This window comes from Pleurodeles waltl, chromosome 9 (assembly GCF_031143425.1).
Source record: "Pleurodeles waltl isolate 20211129_DDA chromosome 9, aPleWal1.hap1.20221129, whole genome shotgun sequence".
In the NCBI taxonomy this organism is placed as follows: domain Eukaryota; kingdom Metazoa; phylum Chordata; class Amphibia; order Caudata; family Salamandridae; genus Pleurodeles; species Pleurodeles waltl.
In genome coordinates, this window is record NC_090448.1 from 974,651,074 (window position 1) to 974,671,756 (window position 20,683).

At 44.8% G+C, this 20,683-nt stretch overlaps 1 protein-coding gene across 1 annotated transcript in view; it reads left to right on the plus strand.

The window, feature by feature from the left end:
• The window catches only part of POMT2 (protein O-mannosyltransferase 2), a 331,358-nt gene that overhangs the window by 44,461 nt on the left and 266,214 nt on the right, over positions 1-20,683 (plus strand). The window lies entirely within an intron of this gene.

The following is a 20,683-nucleotide window of genomic DNA, read 5'->3' on the forward strand; positions in this document are numbered from 1 at the left end:
CTTCTTGACCAATTGCTGATTCTTCCCTTCTCCAATAATCACGTCCATGCTGGGGCCCGAGGAACCTGCCCTGCAGCTGGTGGTATCTATTTTGCAGGCATTTTAGCATTTCTACACCTCCCCATCCCAGCAACCTGCCCAAGTTTGGATTCTTGGCCTACATTCTTTATATTACCACAAAGGTGCAACACAGACCTTTCCTCCTTCAGGAGACACATTAGTTGAGAACTTTGGACTCCAGAGACCTACCCCAGCATACTCTTGCATGTGTATTGGGGGACTATCTTGGGAGACTGGGGCCACTTGTCAAGCTGAAGAGTGCGACTTACCGAGGAAAAGCCTACTATGTTTTTTATGTTTTTAATGCTTTACAAAGAACAACAATTATAGCCCCATCTCCAATACACAAAAGCAGTTGTGACATAGTTGAACACTTTGAATACAATCAATATGCATAAACCTGAGTAAGTGCAAGACATTGCACCTGGGAATTTGGGGTGGGGTGGGGGACAGAAGTTAGGAATCGGGTGGGTTGGTTGTGTCATGAGCCAGCAGATAAGGTCGGAGTGGGACCCAGATATCCTTTGTGTGTAGGAGGTACAAGTGAGGCATAAAGTTCACTCGTGGTGTTACAGTATATGAGTTCACGTAGCCAGTAGTCACTTTTAGTCTCCTGTTATTACCCCAGAGTATAGCTATGCGCCACTTGGCTTATAAAAGACTACAATTTTTTTAATTTAAAACTAGTTAGGAATGTAAATTGTTTTAAAACTCATAAATAATGCCCTGTATTTTACCAGAAAAGCTCAGCAGTTCCAGCATAGCTTTTCAAAAACGGTTAGGCTTCTTTATAAAAAAATTAAAGCAAATATTTGTGACTTAAAATAATAGAATTGTAGACTTGGGGCCTGATTTACATTTTGGCAGACGGCTTACTCCTTCACAACGGGGAGGGATATCCCGTCCACTGAAATCTAAATCCTATTGTTTCTGATGGGATTTAGATTTCGACGGATGGGATATCCGTCACCGCTGTGACGGAGCAGCCCCTCCGCCAAAATCTGAATCCGGCTCCCAGTCCATGAGAAGATTTCAGCGGCACGTGGTGCACGGCCTTCATCATTGTCTCTTCTTGGGATAGTAACGCGCATCAGTATCGGGCCCCATGTGTTCCGCTCTTGAAGTTTTGAGTCTTGTCTTTCTTTAGTTCCTTTCCATTTGTTTTCTATTTCCATGAAGGTGTCACAAGAGGAATGCCTCTTTATGTGGGAATAAAAATATTCCTCCCTGGGAGGAAAAAGGGAAAAGTGGGAGCATTCATTATGCACGGGGCTTATATTTTCCCTACACCTACAAACACATCCCAGTCTTCGCCTGTCTATGTTGTGGTTCTCTACTATTACAGGACGGAACGGCTTGCTTTACATTATGAATTTCTCCAGAGGACTCGGTGAACTCCACACTACTGCCATGTAATCTGTGCGTGAAGCTCGATCTCTCGTGGTCACACGGTTGCCATGTTACAGTGTATTGTGGGCGTCAGGCAGGGAGAAATACTCTGAACCGGGTTAAACATGACTCCGGGTCCAGAGCCACCTGGGCTGCCACACGTGTGAACCTGCAGCGACCCATATTGTACTATTATAGCCCCCGAAAAGGAGATGCAACGTACCTCCAAAGAAAGGCAGCCATCTTAGTAGCAGGCTGGCTCTGTCCTTAAACCTTGAAAATAATAATTATAACATTTGCTTCTTACTAAACCTTTTTTCTAAAGCAAATCTTAGAAAGATAACAGTGCGCTGGACATCAGAATAACATGGGGGTCATTTGGAAAGAACCCATCTTGTAGTCGGATGAATATGAAACATCTTTAAATATTCAACGCCAGTGTGTACAGAAATCAAGGCTGCATATATTTCAGAGTGTATGTTAAGAGCAGCCTCTGAACGGTGGGGTGGGGAAGTAAAAATGCATGAATGATAAATGGGAGATGCAAGAATGAGGTTAATTAATGGTCCCAACCTCACTTTGGCCCTGTATTCAAGATGTGGAATGATTGTCACATGGCTCCCAGGACACTAGACAAGTAAGCCCCTGCAGCACAATTTCTTTGGCTGCCATAATGTTGGTAGAGGAAGGAAGATCATCTGGTTGCAGAATAAGCAGGCATCCATATGCTAAAAATGTTCGAAATTGTATATAAAGTTCATTAACACAAATCCGTTACTACTGGGGCAGACCCTCTAATAATATCTGTAAGCTCAGCCTGGAGTTGTGATAACAGGCCCAATGTAAAAACACGTTCACATGTTTGCAAAAAGTTAACATTTTGGCTAGTTATAATGTCCACTGAATTCTCCTTGATTACATGAAAATTCATGCTAAAAAAATGGAAGCGATATTGGTGATTGTTTTAAAATACAAACGTCCCCAAATAATAGTTGTAGTTTTTAAAAAAGGCAAAGGTTACATGCTGTTTTGCCTTTGAAGGATACCATTTCCATTAAGGCTTTATTTAATAAAAAGTTTGATGTGCACCAGTATTTATAAAAACAATAATAATAAAGGGCCATTCACGTAAAACAATTAAGGATCACACTATAAGCAGCATGTAATAAAACAAGGGCCCCATTCTTAAAATAAAAGTCACACAAGTGCACCTGCAGTTCTATGACCTTGCACTGGGGCCAATTTATGACTTTCAGGAATTCACAAGAATTTACAGAAATAGGGTAAAAAACGTCCAGCAAAACTTTTGAGCTCCATTTTTGCATGTGCAAATATAAGAAAATCTGCAGAGCAAGAGTAGATTCCTTTGTTAAAACATTTTTCCTATTCCTGTGTGAACATATTTTCCTGCATGGTGAAACCTCTTTCCCTAAACCCTAAACCTGGAAAAACTTTTACTCCCTCCCTTGTCAAGATTATATTTCTGCTTTTATCTCAGGTGGAAATGGGATAGAGAGAAGTTGGTGAATGTCCTTAACAACTTGTGTTTGTAGCTGTACCCAAGCTCACAGGGGCTTTGAACCTTGGAAATTCCACTCCCTCTCTACTTCGAGACCCGCAAGTAGATTTGTTCTCTATGAAAATCTCAGTGTGAGTCAATCCTTTTATGAGTGCAAAGCCACCTTTTGTACATGTAACTATAATTTAAAAGCGTAAACGAGTTATGCTGTACCATATGTTGTCGAGTCACTCCATATGTTGTGATTTTAAATTGTGATTCCAGAGACACAAAACTCGAAAAAATTTACTTCCAGATTGTGAATTACACTTACAAGGTGTATTAACGTAATCCCAATGTTATCCTATGGGAGAGATCAGCCTTGCTGTAAGGAAAAGACCTTTGGGACATTTTCACTGCCAGAATATGTGAAACCTAAAAGTACACGTTCAGCCTTTTAAATACATTGCACTCTGCCCTCTGGGTTGCTCAGGGACTACCTTAGAGGTGACTTAAGTATATAAAAAGAGAACATTTGGGCCTGCCAAACAGGTTATTTTGCCAGGCCTGTATGGCAGTGTCAGTCAGTCAGTCAAAATAACTTTATTCGGCGTTTAGCCATAAAAGTATACATACATACATAAAAGTCATCATAAAATACAGTACTTATGGCATTCATAAAAAGCAAATCTATTAAGTCTAAGCTTACCGCCCAAGCTTATTAAAACAGTATAAGATAATAAATACTTATAAAAGCGTATATAATGATAAGACAATATAGTAATAAGACAATGCCTAATTTCTCTTAATAAATAGTCACATTACCAGTTCATATCGGTTTCTAATGGTGATAGCGGATTTAATAAAACTAAGAATAGAAATGCAGATTTGTTTGGATGAGAGGCTTTGGATGCCAGTCAATCCTTCTTTGTAGGAAGAAGTGTGCAAGTTACGCAAAATGGGTAATAAAAAGGATTTCCTGGGAGCTGAGTAAAGTTTACAGAATAAAATAAAGTGGCAAGTACTTTGTTTCGAAAAGTTATCACAAGGGCATGGCGGTAGTGTTTTTTCCCACACACATTTTATCGGGAACGCCACTCTAAAATGGATCAGATTAAATCTAAAAAGTACGAGTAAAGAGTATAAAGAAGGGGTCGGGAACCAAACAAAATAAGGTTCTAGCAAGTCTGATGATAGAATTTGTATGTATGAATCAAAAGAGCTCAATTTCTCTGCCACTTGGTATCTAAGATTCATAACATGCTCTTTATGTCGAAGTTTAACAATATCTTTCGCATTAGCTTGCAGGAGCTCTGGTTTAAAATACATATACTCCAAATCGAAGTTTCGGAAGCCATTGTGAACAAAATTTAGCCATGGAATTTTGTTACAGTTTGTTAGTGAAATACAATCTTTTACACATTTGTGTGTTAAAGTAGCCGCTGGATTTGACCATACTTTTATCCATAGCAAAAGTGGGGCAATATCTATCAAATCTGTAATGTAGCGGATTCCCAGTTCCTCATGGCATAAAATGTCCGCTATGTTCTTAGGTACCATAAGTAACCGATGAAGGAATTTATTCTCTGCAAGCTGTAAAATGCTTGGACTGGTATATCCCCAAAGGCCACCCCCATAAATCGCAGCCGAAACACATTTAGAGTTGTAGAGCGTGAGGATCTGGTGGACCGGTCTATGCCCTAATCTGCGGGCAAAGCGAAAGATTGCCTCAACATTTCTTGCCAGTTGTTGAAACTTAAAATTCAAATGGAATTTCCAAGACAGAGTGGAACTTGGATACAGACCTAGATAGCAAAAGTCTTTTACCTTTGTCAAAGTATTCCCCCCCCATTCTAAAACATCTGGTACGAGTGTTTTTAGGACCGCAGGTCATAACGTGTGATTTTTTAAAATTGACTTTCAAATCAAGCTCTCGTGTGTGTGTTAAAAAAAGATCCAGGAGAGTCTGTAGACCATTGGCCGTGCGGGCAATTAAAACAGCATCATCGGCATATAATAAAATTGGCAATTGTCTAAAACTCATCCTTGGGAAATCCTTACCATTTTGGACCAAACAATTATACAAGCTGTTTATGTACAGTAAAAACAGGAAAGGTGCCAGTGTGCAGCCCTGTCTAACACCTCGATTGGAAACAAGGGGATGGGACCTTTCGCCGTGTTGTCCAAACTGAATTAAAATATAGAGGTCAGAGTATAAGCGTTTGATCAAAACTAACAAATCTTGCTCAATCCCCATTGTATCCATTATGTCCCACAGTTTTGCTCTGTTCACTATATCAAATGCACTAGACAGATCTATAAATGCTAAGTGGATAGGTTCCCTTTTGGCAATAACATATTTACTGAGGATAAGATGTAAATTTAGGGCCTGGTCCACTGTGCCTAATCCAGGCCTAAACCCAGATTGAATTGGCGATAAAATGTTTGTCCTTACAACCCAATCCTCGAGCCGGGTCAGAATGACACTCCCCAGTATCTTTGCCATGGAGTCTATTAAAGAGATGGGTCTATAGCAGAAGGGGTCAAGCCTGTTACCCTTTTTGAAGATCGGAACGATTATTGCCATTAACCATGAGGAGGGGATAGCACTTTGAATAGCACTGTTCAGAACATTTGTGATTAATGGAACCCACAGATCAGGTAGATATTTAAATAGGTCCACCAGTATCCCATCAGGGCCAGGAGCTTTCCTTAGTTTGATTTTAGTTATTGCTGCACTGATCTCATGTGCCTCAAGTAAAATGCCGCTGTTAACTGGAATTAGAGTAGCCGAACGTGGGAGGCCACATACCTCCCCTCCGTCATTGGGATTATTTGCAGATTGAAATACAGATAAAAAATGGTCTACCCAAACCCCCTCTGGTATCAAACAGTCGTCATCTCTATTTTCCTTTCCTGAAAAATATGGGTGATTAACCACCTTCCAAAATTGAGAGGGATCCCGTAGTTCCGTCGCTGCCATAAGGTTTTCCCAAGCGCTAGTGCGTATTTCATTCTTTCTCTCTTCAAGGACTGATTTATATTGGCCCCTGGCCTGTTTAATTAAATCCCGATTACATGGAATAATTTTGATCGCTGACTTTAGATCTCTATGGGCAGCCGTACAGGCAGAATTGAACCACCGTTGAGGTTTTGCACCTTTGGGATATTTGGCACACATCAGTGCCTGAGAAATAGCACAGCTTAAAGATTCAAAGGCAGTTATAAGGTGGAATGGAGTGGATTGCAGGGACAAGCAAGTGTTGATGTCCGCCTTATTTTGAGTAATAAGGTTCGTATGGAAAGTGTTAGGGTTTACTCTCTCCCACCTTATTCGAGGGCCAGAATTTCTTTTAAACACCTCTTTCCCTTTATATGCAATCCTAGGTAAGATTACTCTAGTTTTAAAGGATAATTTTATACTCAAAGGGTTATGGTCACTGGCACAGTGAGATTTAATTTTTAAATCCACTATTGAACGTGAAAGTGAGGAGTTAATAAGAATAAAATCAATAATGCTGCCGTTAGTACTTCCTGTATAGGTGGGTGTTTCTCTTATCTGACTGTTTGCCATATCCCTTGCAAAAGCAAGATCAAATTTATAAATAAGGGTATTCAAGGCATTTCCTAAATTAGAGTGAATAAAATGAGTGAGTGACTCTCTGCCTTCTATAGCGGCACGACATAAGTGAGGTAATTCATACTTGCATAACTGAGCATTAAAATCTCCAACCCAGATCGTATCAAATTCCCTGTCCTGAAGTTTCCCGGCTGAGTCTAGTTGGTCTGTAAGCTCTTCGAGACTTCCTGGCAGAGCAACACTTGGAATGTTATTGTAAAAGTTTAAGAGTAAAATGTATTTCCGTCCGGATATTGATAATAAAACTACCAAAAAAAAAGCAGAAGACCAAATCAATGAAACCACAATTTTTGGGAGTAATAATGACACAAGTACCAGAAGGCCGCCACTTGCTCTGCCTGCTCTAGATGGAGTAGCTGGCTGAGATACAGAGTAGTAGCCGTCTAAATGGAAGGGTGCCGTAAGCCAAGTTTCTTGAAAACAAATGATATCAAATGTGGATATAAATTCCAGCCATTCCAAATTTTCAACTTTAGAACGCAACCCAGCAATATTCCAACTAATTAAAGATAACAATGCGTTACTTTGCTGGGGCATTTTCCCTGACTCCTCAGTTATGACCGTGTCTGTTGTAAGATGTGGAAAGCTAACTAACTCGTCAGACCCTATGGGTGATTCCAAAAGTGTATACACTCCCATCAGCTCTGGTTCCTGTAAATAATCTTTTAAGAGCCCCAAGCCCTCTAATTGTCAATCAATTGCGTCAAGGGAAGAGTGATTTTGGGTAACCCCAGAGTCAAGGGTGGGGTTCTGTAAAGGTGCCTTTGTTAGAATATTTTTACCATGGGAAGCCCTCATAGGAGGAAGTGATAAAGTGGGCGGCCTGTAGAAAAAGCTTAATGGATAGACTTTGATCCCACCTTCCCCTTTTGGACTCGATGGTAGAGACGCCAACAAATGATTAACACAATGACAATTTGCAAAATTAATCACTATGCAATCGCCTTCATATGCTTTTTTAGACAAGCCTAACCAGTTCACCCTTCTAGCCATAATTATTCTATTATTTAAATCATCTTGATGTCTAAGTTTTTGGCTCATCCAATGTGCACATTTCCTTATTAGCGCATGAGTATCTTCCTTCTGAGTGCAATCAAGAGGAGGAACGTTTGCTAAGACTAAAACATATGGCAAGCTATCCGGAGGAAGCTGTAGAACCTCCTTTGTACTAGTGGAAGATCTAGGTTTAGAAGCAGTTTCAGGCCTCGGTAAGGCAATCGCACCACCAGCCAGAGTAGACAGGGAATCAGTTAATAAGTCATCATGGGAATTGCGGGTAGGTATGCGATGGAACGGGAGTTGGTTGCAATTCATTAAATAGTTAGCCTGCTGAGAGGCATTGGGATCAGACACCAATTTCAGAGTAGAGGGAGGGGAATTTGTACTAGATTTTAGAGTGGACTGCTGAGGCAGATATTTAAAAATAGTTTCTTGTAACTGCTCAAATTTGGAATCAATAAGTAATGTTAGCTTCTCCTCTAAAGCCGAAAAAAAAGGTTTGAGGATCGAGTCTAAGTTGGTCAAATGATTGTCTCTTAGAATCCTGCAGTCTGAGCCTAGTTCGCCCAATAATGGAGTTTCCTTTGGAAAAGGGTCGGCCGGGGTATCCAATGGTGTAGAAATACATTTGTTAGCCTTTGTTGGATATTTGAGTAACTTATTACACTTACGGAGTCCTCCAGCTTTCCTTTTTTTGGGGGGAGGGGGAGTGTCAGCTAAATGTTCGATGTTAGCTGTGTTAAAGGGCTGTAAAGAATGCGAAGCATTAACGTCATCTTCAGGCAGAGGCGAATTGAACTCACGGGGAGCAATTGAAGAGACTGCATACTGTATATAAGTCGTAGGTTCTAAAGAGGTTCTTTGAGTCAAGTTATTTGCCACCCCAATTCTTTCTTCCACTTGGACAATTTCAGTTTCAATGGCCCCGATAACTGAAGATAAGTAGCTAGTTATTGATGATTGGACGGGCATAGCGTGTGCTCCATCGGCCCCAGGTGTGGTGGTCTTTCTTTTACCCATCGTCTTGCAAATAATAGTGGGGCAAAACGACAATCTAAGCCGATATGAGTAAAATACAGGGAAGCAATGGCAGTGTGAAAATAGTAAATAGATAAGTGGAACTGCTCTCTTAGCGGATCTTACTTAGATGCCAGTTACTTAGGAGCTCCTGAGCCGTGAAACCCAAATAAGGGGGGTTATGGAAGAACAATCACAGGAGAGAAAAATGCAGTACCTCTTAGGAGTCCAATGAGCCTGATCCTGAAATCCCAAGGGAGTTCTCAGGGGGGTGGCCCAGCCCAGCCTCTTCGGGGCGCTGACGGGCCCGCCCTTGGCCCGGGCGCCGCCCGCACGCGTCCCGCGACAGCGGGAGCGCGAATCAAGTTTAAAGGGCTCCTGCCCTGTGGACCGCCTCCTGCCTCCTGCCTCCAAAACGCGCTTCCCGCGACAGCGGGAGCGCAAATCAAGTTTAAAGGGCTCCTGCCCTGTGGACCGCCTCCTGATTCCTGCCTCCAAAACATGCTTATAGGTTCTGCAGTGGCAGGCCTTAGACATGGTTAGAGGGCTACTTAAGTGGGTGGCACAATCAGTGCTGCAGGCCCACACGTAGCATGTAGTTTACAGGTCCCAAGCCCATGTTGTGCACTGCATTAGAGACTTATAAGTAAATTAAATATGCCAATTTCTGATAAGCTAATGTTACCTCATTTGGAGGAGAGAGCACAAGCACTTTAGCAGTGGTTAGCAGTGGTAAAATGCACAGAGTCCTAAAACCAGCAAAACTGAGGTCAGAAAATTGGAGGAGGTAGGCAAAAAGTTAGGGGGAAGACCACCCTAAGGTTGTCAGGTCTAACACACCGACATGGAAGTGGTCAGTATTCTGCTCTCCCTATTTCCTCATCTTCCATACCAACTATCATTCTCATCCCCTGGGCCATAACTTCAAAGCTGACTAGTGCCAGGTGGACCTCTTAATCTGTGAAGCAATGGTGCTCATTCCAGCAAATAGTCTGGCAATCTGCTATTCTGTCTCATGTTTTTCGTCAGGCATTCTTCTGCAACTGCCCATTCCGGCATATCCCTCATCTGCGGGCACTTGGGTAGCATCCAGTGTATTTCTATACATCGTTTTGTAATTATCGTCTCACATAATGTGAATTAATGTCTAATTTTACCCTTCTGCCGTTGGAGCACCACTCGTTACAAACATTGTTTTACTGTTAGTTTGTGCAAATTACCAGTGACCGGAAGTAATTTAACCTTAACCTCACCCCATATCCTCACTAGTATCCTGCAGTTCCATATCATGCATATGAAATCTGTGCCTGCACATCCAGATAGGTTTTACCCAACTTCATAGGGCTCAAGCAGCCCTGTGTGGGAAGTTTAACTGCGTCAATTTGAACCTGTCATTACTGGACATTTTATTCATGTGAGTGTATGTATGTTTGCACTCACTGTCTGCTATGGTGTCTTTGTTGGCTTCACTCAACCATGTTCTGACCCTTAATTGCCCGACTATCTCATGCGCCTTCAGGACACTACGCAAGTTTGTGATCAGTCGTCCATACTGTGCCAAGTTTGACATTGCAACCATAGTTGCTGTTGCCTTGGGAGCATCCAGGAAATTTTCCCATGTCTCTCCAGGTTTTTGCACCAATTTATGTGTGCAAACATTGACCCAGACCAACACCAAATGTCTCCTGAGCTTCCATGAATGTGATAAATGCCCCATCAGTCTCACATTCCCAGTCCTCCATTGTGCCACCAACATGTTGCATCAAATATTCTTTAAGGGCTGTAAACTGGAGATTTCCATGTTGGATGTGAATGATGATCTCTTTAGGAATTTTTTCACTGCTCGTTACCATGCCTTGCCCACTTCGCAGAACAGAGAGGGGCGATGGGATGGGTTTGCACCTCATAAACACACACAGTGCTCAAGGTCTTTTAGCGTCAAGTCGCAAAAGGTGTCAGCCTTCATGAATAAAGTCTTTAATTCTCCCTGGCCCCCTTCTGCTTTTTCATAAGCATTTCTAATGACAGAGTTTCACTATGCATACTGTCCATTCTTCTCCGATTCATACTCTCTTCAAGCAGTTGAACAGCTTGCACAATTGTGCAACCAAATGGTACACCTCTGTGTTTGGGTAATCCAGTTTTCCCATTCTCCTGGCTCTTCGTCATCTTTTCTAGCTTCACCCTGCTTCTTCTCCCCACCTATGCTAGTGACACCAGTGACCTATCAAATTCCTTAAACTTCTTTGGTTCCAGTGGGCACATCAAATTCTGTATCACATATGTACACCTAGGAAGGAAAACAATTTTAGCAAATTACACCTACCCCATTATTGATAATGGCAGGGCATTCTAAAACTGCACTGACTTTAACGTCTTCATCTTCCCACCCATATTATGTGCATTTTGCCTTTCCAGCGAATATGCAACCTGTATCCCCATCTAACTAAACCGGTTCACCTCCTACCATAGCCCACCTTGGGCTCTCTTCCCAAGGCATTTTAGTCATCTCCCCAAGGGCAACAGCCTACATTTCTCCTGACTAATTTGCGGCCCAGACTCTGCCCCAATGAGGTCTAGTTCTACCAACTGCGCAGGCATTAGACTGCTGGCTAACTTGGATAAATACGTGTCTTCCACATACAGCCATTCTTTATGATTGGATTTGCTCACTTTCATTTCCCAATTGTGTAATCGGATCTGCAAGTAGATGCCTATAGGCACGATCCCCAGTGCGGACATTCACAATAGAGTAGGCATCCCTGCCTTGTTTCTCTGTCTCTCAATCGACCTCCCAACCTCCCTTTCTCACCTTTTTTTTTGCCATGCAATATAGCAGTTTGATACAGCCCAAAAATTGTGTCCGAATCAGTCGCTTCAACACCTGCGATATGTATACCCACCCCACAGTTCCGAATCCTTTTTCGATATCAAGGACAGCAAGGGAGTAGTGTTCTCAGAATCTTGGAAGGCATGAGAGATGAGTAAGCTGCTGTAAATAGTGTATCTCGAAGCTAACAATTTCCTTAATATTTATGTGTCATTTATCATTGATAATAATGGTGTGAATGATGTGCCTTCTAGTGGCCTAAAAATCAGAAGAATGATCACTTCTCTGTTAGTGTTTAGCAGCTTACCAGCCTCAAAGTCCTCAAGCAGGACCTCTTCCAACAGCATAACTTGAAACTTATGGTAAACATCCACTGGGATAACGTCGCTCCCTTGTTTCCATAAGATAATCTTTTTTTTGGAAAAAAAATTATTAGCAAATTTAAACTATTGTTGTTCGCAATTAACAATCAACCATGATACCCATAGCAATGTACAGTGTTACCAGAGAGAGATATGACCATTTGTTCAGGCAGGTACAACCCATACATTTCCAGCGTAGCAATAGATGCAAGCAACAATGCCTCGGCTTCTCAGCATGTCATGATTAGTGACATGCCATTTTCCATCGAACCATCCCCCACTCTTCCTCCTTATATGAGAACCAATTCCCTGCACCTCATCTTATTTCTTGGGACATCCCCATAAGATAATCTTTAGCCAAGGGGACTCGACCATGCCATCTGCTTTTCCGTTAATCGTGGCAGTTCCAAGCAGTGGAGCTGGGAAACAATCACCCCTATTTCCTCCTGTCCTGTCTCCCTAAACACCTGCAGCATGTGGTCCCTGGAGGTGTCATTGATGCCTGGCAACATGACTATTGTGTTACTGTCACTCCCTCTTAACCCTGTTATTACATTATTGGGAAATGTTCTTTTCAGCAGCCGTATGCCTTATTTGTGAACCTGTCCCGAGTGGCACACGTATCTCCAATACCCCTTTTGGTCTCTAGTATCATACTTGTGCTGCCCTGTAATCAATTCCTCCAACTGTGGGAGGCGTTCTTCTTGTGACGACAATGTCTGCTCCAATTGTAAGTGTGCGCCTTAAATTGATAGCATCACCCCGCACCACTGCTTTCATGGCTTCCCATTCCACCACCAGACTACTGGCCAATCCCCAGTTATCCACGAAGAAATGTCTGAGGTCTTGACCTTGCATGCAAAAGCAGTGTCCTGGCGGGCTTTCACCTTCATTCTCCAGGTTGGGATCCTGGCCCTGACTCGCCCCTCCACCTAAGACAGGTGTAACAGGGAGTGATCAGATAGAAACCTGCCCATATTTGGTGCGTAATTATGTTGTAATTAAAAAGTTGTCCAACATTGCTATCAGTGTCATGAGTAGCAGAGGAACAGGAATACCCTCTGCCCATGTCATGGAGACAGAGACAAAAATATTAGGTGTTGCTGTCTGGATAACCTCTTAGAAGAAGCATCTGTCTTCTATGTTAGGTGCACATATATTAACAATACATACATCCCACTGTTAAGAAGCTGTGGGCATCAGGCCAAAGTCCAACATATCGCATTTGTGAAAACTTACTTCTGGATATGAATTGTTTCAGTCACCTTTAATGTAGCAGGAAAAGATCTAGTTTCCAGTATGACATTCATGACTTAGTTGAGAAACTGCTGGTGGCATCGCTTATAACAGTGTATGTATTCATTTCTGATGGATACAACTACCTGTGGATTCCTCACCTCATGAATACTCCCATGGCGCCAGCATTCTACGGAAATCTTCTTACTAGTCTCTGCACGTCGACGAGGACGTCACTGTCTCGCACGCGACGCCGTCTGACGTCATACAGGCAATAAGAGGTCCTCGACGACGTGCGGACGTCAGTTCCCTTTTTTCCGTGCATTCGAAACGGTTATCTTCGAGGGAGCAACTGTTACTCTTGCGGTTACAGTGTATATCTTGCTGCGTACTCTTTCTCTGTGGAAATAATGTCGCAGAGAAAGTCTGGATTTAAGCCTTGTCGTGAGTGTGGAGGCAAGATGTCGGTGACGGATCCTCATTCCGATTGCCTTTGGTGTTTGAGCTCCGACCACGACGTCTCGACTTGTGATTCGTGTCAGCACATGAATCCGAAGGCCATTAAAGAACGCGAGGTGAAGCTGTTTATGGCCAAGTCAAAGGAGAAGCATCACAAGAAAAAGTCTTCTCCAAGACATCGGCGTCATCGAGACTCCCGGCGCCGTAGAGAATCTCGGCGTCATTCAAGGGAGGCTCGTTCCAGGTCTCCGGATCGGCGCCGGAGGACATGGGAGGTCAGCCCCACGGTGACGCCGCATCCTTCGACGCCGTTGCTCTCTCCGACGTCTCCAACTTCGCCTGGACAGGCGTCGGTGATTGAGGTATTGGAGCCTCAGGTGTTTTCTCCGGCGCAGACGCCGAGGCCGACGTCGGGGTCGCCTCCGAGTCAGGCACCCCAGTATCCGGCTTTTCCCACCCCTGGAGCCGATAGTTCCGCATTCTTGAATGCGATGTATGCCATCTTCCAACAGATGGCTCCAGGGGGTGCTCCGGCTGGGCCTTTGGCCTTTTCTTTGGGTGATCCTGCGCCTCTTCGGCCGGCACCCTTTATGCCCTTTCTCCCGTTTGGGAACGTGGGCTCGGCGCCAGTGTCGGCGCCGGTGGCCGCTCCGATGGCTTCGGAGGGATTGGCCCCAGGGATTTCCATCCCGTCGACGTCGAGATTTCGGCCTGTGACTCCGGTGGGTCCATCCGTTTCATCTGCTCTTCAGTCGGCGCCGAAGTTACCTGTGGCGCCGGATGCGGCGTCGGTGGCTTCGGAAGATCGGCGCCGATCTCCGACTTCGGCGGAGGTGTTGTCGACTCCGCGGATTGAGCAACGACTGCATTCAAGGAGGCGTGCTCTCCGGGTACTAGAGGAGCAGGAGTACCAACGAGCCCTAGAGGAAGGAGAGCTAGAGGACTCGAGTGATGGGCTGCGTGGACTGGAGTCGGCCAGTGGGCTGGACACTTCCCCTGAGTGGGACCTTTCGTCCCCGGGGGAATATACCGAGGAAGCTGCTTCCTTTCATACAGTGGTACGGAAGGCAGCTAGTTTTTTGGACCTGCCTTTGCCGGTGGTGGAGGCGAAACAAAACCTTTTGACAGAGGTGTTGCATCCGGCCTCAGCCGCGGCGGAGCCTCTATTACCTTTTAATGACGCTCTGCTGGATCCGGTTTTAGAGGTGTGGAAGAAGCCGGCATCTTCCCCAGCAGTTCACAGAGCCGTGGCCAGGAGGTATCGGACGGCTCCAACTGATCCTGGTTTCCTATCTAGGCACCCTACGCCGGAGAGCTTGGTTGTGCAGGCCTCCTGTTCGTCCAAATCAGCGCCTGGTTCTTTCCCGACGGTGCCTGGGGACAGAGACTCAAAAAAGCTAGAGGCGCAGTCGAAGAAGATTTTTTCGTCCTGCAGTCTGGCGTTAAAAGCCACTAATGCGACCTGTATCCTGGGGAGGTATATTCATGCTCTGATGGATGACATCTCCTCTTCGTTTACAGAGCTTCCCCAGGGTCTTTTGGATCTTGTCTCTGACGCCCAGGCTGCTGCGACCCAAATTATCCAGACGGGACTGGATACCACCGACTCGGTAGCCAGAGCAATGGGCACAACTGTGGTGGAAAGGAGACAGGCCTGGCTACGTAACTCGGGCTTTTCGGCAGATGTACAGTCCACATTGTTGGATCTCCCGTTTGATGGGGACAAACTGTTTGGGGCTAAGGCTGATTCGGCCTTGGAACGTTTTAAGGAGAGCAGGGCCACGGCTAAGTCGTTGGGACTCCAAGCTCCTTCTTCCACGGCCTCTTCCAGATTCTTCAGGAGGTTTCGTGGATTTGGGCGTGGCTCTTCCTCCTCTTCCTTTCGGGGAAGATATCAGCAACCTGCCTCTTCCCACCCCTATAGATCTTTTAGGGGGAGGGGTAGGGTCCGCACCAGGGGAGCCTCTCAGCAGCACTCTGCCTCTTCCTCATCCTCTGGCGGGGTGCAGCAGGGGAAGCAGCCTTAGGCTTCCACCATTTCCCACTCACTCCTCTCCTGTAGGGGGAAGATTACAGCATTTTCTCACCAAATGGGAGACTGTTACGTCGGACACTTGGGTTCTCAGTGTTGTGGGAAAAGGCTACATCCTTCCCTTTCGGGAGTTTCCGCCCCTCATCCCGCCCCGCCCTTCGTATTGTTCACAAGAACACCTCCTGTTGCTAGAACAGGAGGTGGAAGTCCTCCTTTTAAAGGGCGCGGTGGAGTTGGTCCCGGAGCAGGAAAGGGGTCAAGGAGTTTACTCAAGGTATTTCCTGATTCCCAAGAAGGATGGTCGTTTGAGACCAATTCTGGACCTGAGGATCTTGAATTGGTTCCTCAAGCAGGAAAAGTTCAAGATGCTGACCCTAGCACAGGTGCTTTTGGCGTTGAACATGGAAGACTGGATGGTGTCTGTCGACTTGCAGGATGCTTACTTTCATATCCCGATACTCAAGTCACACAGGAAGTATCTCCGGTTTGTGGTGGGATCGCAACATTACCAGTTTGCGGTCCTTCCGTTTGGTCTTACTTCAGCACCTCGAGTCTTCACGAAGGTGATGTCGGTGGTTGCGGCAGAGCTCAGAAGGAAGGGGATAGCAGTATTCCCTTACTTGGACGATTGGTTGATCAAAGCCAAGTCCCCGGAGCTTGTGTTGCGTCATCTGCAGTCAACAACCCAGTTGTTGTTCGACCTGGGCTTTTCGGTGAACGAGCCCAAATCTCACCTGGAGCCCTCTCAGCGCCTCCTGTTCATAGGGGCAGTACTGGATACGACATTGGGTCGGGCCTTTCCTCCGCCTCAGCGGATTCAAGATATTCAGGATTTGGTTCCAATGTTTCGAAACGGAGCGGTAGTTCCAGTCCTCAAGGTCCTTCGTCTGCTCGGTCTTTTTGCCTCCTGCATTCTGTTGGTCACGCATGCTCGCTGGCACATGAGGGCTCTTCAGTGGTGCCTCCGAAGGCAGTGGTCTCAACACAGAGGGGATCTAGAGGGTACTGTCAAGATCTCCAGAGATGCTGCTGTGGATTTGAAGTGGTGGATTGCAAGCAACAATCTTTCACAAGGAAAACCGTTCCAGCAGTCGCCACCAGTGGCCACAGTCATAACGGATGCTTCCACTCTAGGGTGGGGAGCTCATCTGGGGGATCTGGAGATCAAAGGTCTTTGGTCTCCAGAGGAACAGATTTTTCACATCAATCTGTTAGAGTTACGGGCTGTACGTCTGGCTCTCAAGGCCTTCCTCCCTTCCCTTCGTGGTCAGTCGGTACAGGTCCTAACGGACAATACTACCACGATGTGGTACATAAACAAGCAGGGAGGAGTGGGGTCGTACCTTCTCTGCAGAGAAGCTCTTCGACTATGGTCCTGGGCAAAGGACCATCGGATTTGCTTGATAGCAAACCATCTGGCCGGAGTCTTGAACGTGCGTGCGGACAGTCTCAGTCGCCACTTCTCGGCAGACCACGAGTGGCGTCTCCATCCAGATCAAGTCCGTTTAATCTTCCAGAAGTGGGGGTTTCCTCGGGTAGATCTGTTCGCCACTCGAGAGAACGCGCATTGTCCGTTGTTCTGCAGCCTTCAGTATCCGATGCAGGAAGCATTGGGGGACGCGTTTCAAATGACCTGGTGCGGCCAGTTGCTTTACGCGTTTCCTCCCATACCCTTGATTCCTCGAGTATTGAGGAAGATTCGCCAAGACCGGGCTCTAGTAATCGTAATAGCTCCGGATTGGCCAAGGAGGGTGTGGTACTCCGACCTTCTCCAACTCTCAACGTGCCCGCCGCTCCGTCTCCCTTTCAGGGCAGACCTCCTCTCGCAGTCGCAGGGGCAGGTTCTACACCCCAACCTCCAGAGTCTGCACCTACATGCCTGGAGATTGAACGGGGCAACCTGAGTTCCTTCTCTCTCCCGCCTGAGGTAGTGGATGTTATATTAGCGGCCAGGCGACACTCCACTAAATCTATCTACGCTAATAGGTGGTCTAAATTTGTTGCGTGGTGTGGAGAGAGGCAGATTGATCCTTTACAAGCTCATCTATCGGACGTTTTGTCTTTTGCTCTATCTCTGGCGCAGAAAGGTTGTGCAGTGGCTACCATTAAAGGTTATTTATCGGCCTTGTCAGCCTTCATATGTCTTCCAGACCAACCATCTTTATTTAAATCCCCTATTGTTATCAGATTCTTGAAAGGTCTTCTAAATCAATATCCTCCAAAGCCATTCGTTATGCCGCAATGGGATTTGTCCTTAGTCCTGACTTTCCTTATGGGGTCCCCTTTTGAACCTATGCATTCTTGCCCCTTAAGGTATTTGTTTTTAAAAACAGTCTTCCTGATAGCTATAACATCAGCAAGGAGAGTGAGTGAGTTGCAGGCCTTATCAGTAAAACCCCCTTATACAACTTTTTATGGGGATAAGGTGGTGTTGAGGACCAAGGCTGCTTTCCTCCCGAAGGTTGTTTCACCCTTCCATTTGGCTCAGGCAATTACTTTGTCCACGTTCTATCCTCCGCCTCATCCTTCCAAAGAGGAAGAAAGACTGCACCGTCTGGATCCAAAGAGAGCGTTGAGCTTCTTTATCAATAGAACAAAGGATTTCAGGCTGGAGGATCAGCTGTTTATTGGATACGTGGGCAAGAGGAGAGGAAAGGCAGTCCACAAGAGAACACTATCCAGGTGGGTTGTTCTTTGCATTAAAATATGTTACTCTTTGGCAAAGAAGGATCCTCCTGAGGGCATTAGAGCTCATTCCACCAGAGCTAAGTCGGCCACTTCGGCCTTAGCCAGAGGTGTTCCTGTGGTCGACATCTGCAAGGCCGCAACTTGGTCGTCCCTTCACACTTTTGCAAAACATTACTGTTTAGATTCTGAGGTTAGAAGGGACGGCCATTTTGCACGGTCAGTGCTGCAGGATTTCTTGGTTTGACCATTTAGGCACCCACCGCCGGGCGTGGTACTGCTTTGGGACTCTATTCATGAGGTGAGGAATCCACAGGTAGTTGTATCCATCAGAAGAACGAGTTACTTACCTTCGGTAACGACTTTTCTGGTGGATACATTAGCTACCTGTGGATTCCTCACGGTCCCACCCGCCTCCCCGTTGCCTTTATGGTCTTGCCAAGTAATCCTTGAGTGCGCTCCTCTTGATCTTTGAGGGTGCAATAGATGTATATATATAATATATTTATATATATATATGGGTATATGTGTATATATCTTTATGTATATACTTGGTGTGTGTATATATTTTTAAAAAAGAAAGAGTTTTATATATATATGTATATATATATATATATATGTACATAAAAAAGATTTACAGTTATTCATACAATGTGGTGTATTTTTACAATATAATGGATGTTGCTTTGTTCTTTCATTGCATTGCCTGGTTGTTCTCATGCACGTAAAAAATGATTGGTACTGACGTCCGCACGTCGTCGAGGACCTCTTATTGCCTGTATGACGTCAGACGGCGTCGCGTGCGAGACAGTGACGTCCTCGTCGACGTGCAGAGACTAGTAAGAAGATTTCCGTAGAATGCTGGCGCCATGGGAGTATTCATGAGGTGAGGAATCCACAGGTAGCTAATGTATCCACCAGAAAAGTTGTTACCGAAGGTAAGTAACTCGTTCGTCTGAGCCATAAGTGTTGAGCCTTCTGACCACATACATAGAAAATGGTTCATTTTTATACCTCACTGGCTACGTAGTGCTTTGTAGCTATAAGTCCTTTACTTGGATATGTCTTAAGGAGTATGAATATTCTGAAACCATGAGTAATTCACATTTCTTTAGAGACATACATTTTGGGTACTCCAAGGTTATTTTCTTCCAATTGTCTGAAGGTCTTCATCGGTCATTGCTGTATGAGCTCTTGTCGTGTCCCAGAGTTCTGCATGGATTGCCTTCTTATTGCACATCATTAAAACTGGTGGTGCTTGCCGATTTCGTATTCCTATGACATGTAACAATGAAAGCAGGACAGGTTGAGTCAGTTGCCATTTAACTTCCTCCCCTTCTTTGTGGCCAAGTAAATGGTCAACATGATTCACAACTTCCATGCTACCTTTATAGAAAAGCTTTGCCTCAAACGTGGGGACAGTGGGCCAAACTTATTGTGCCATAGTAGCATATTCCTTGCATCTATGAATTTGCTGCATTTGCCACATAATTTAAGTCTGCTGCACAGTTTGAAGACTTCCAATAAAGCATTACTTTGCAGCTCAAGGGGATGAAACATTAGCAACTTTACGCAATCACCCCAAAGGCTTTGCAGAAGTTAATTGGTCTCCTTTCAGCTGTGTGTTACAGTAATCAGGCATTACAGGTAGTTGCAGTTTGGCTCCCAGAGTTTTAACTTCCAGATAAAATGTCATAATAGTGATGTAATAAAACCACAGAATGTGCAGCATACTGTCTAATAAAATGTACTATTTCTTACCTCATAAGTCAAGGTTGGACAACCTTGCTGCATAATTTTAGTCCTTCATTGTTGCGTAACACCAGTGACCCTGCTGTAAGGGTGAACATGCTTCCAAAAGACCATTGATTAGTTTTTCCCCCTGCAAGGCATTCTCTTCATCAGTTGATATTTACAAGCTCTTTCTAGACCATGGGTGCTTGCAAACCTTTTCTCAAGGGCCACAAATGATGGTCTGTGGTGTGACTGAGGACCACATTGATGCCAAATGTGTGGAGGTGGTGCAGGGTGGTTGTAGGGCAAGCAAAGCATGCACACAGTGTAGAGAGTGACTTGGAGTTATTCCACACTGTCCTCTTAATGAAGCCACTAATCTCTAGAAGAGTCACATTTGACAAAAATGAGGCGCTAACCCTCTACCTCACCTTGGGGTCAGCCTTCTCTGCTTACTATCACTATCTTGGACGAGTCAAGTGTACAAAAGAAGTAACTTGATTATTGGAATGGAATAGAACTGCACAAGGTGAAACCAAAAAACCTGGGATCCATCCCGGCTTCCCCATTTCACCAAAGTATGTGATCCTAGGCAATTGTTTTATGTCACTTTGAATCCCTTTTCTTCATTATCACATATAAAAGCACCTTGAAATACATGAGTTTAGGATGAGCACTGTACAAAACCATCTATTGTGTTTGATTTATTAAACTATAATGTCCATGTTTAACAAGAACCCAG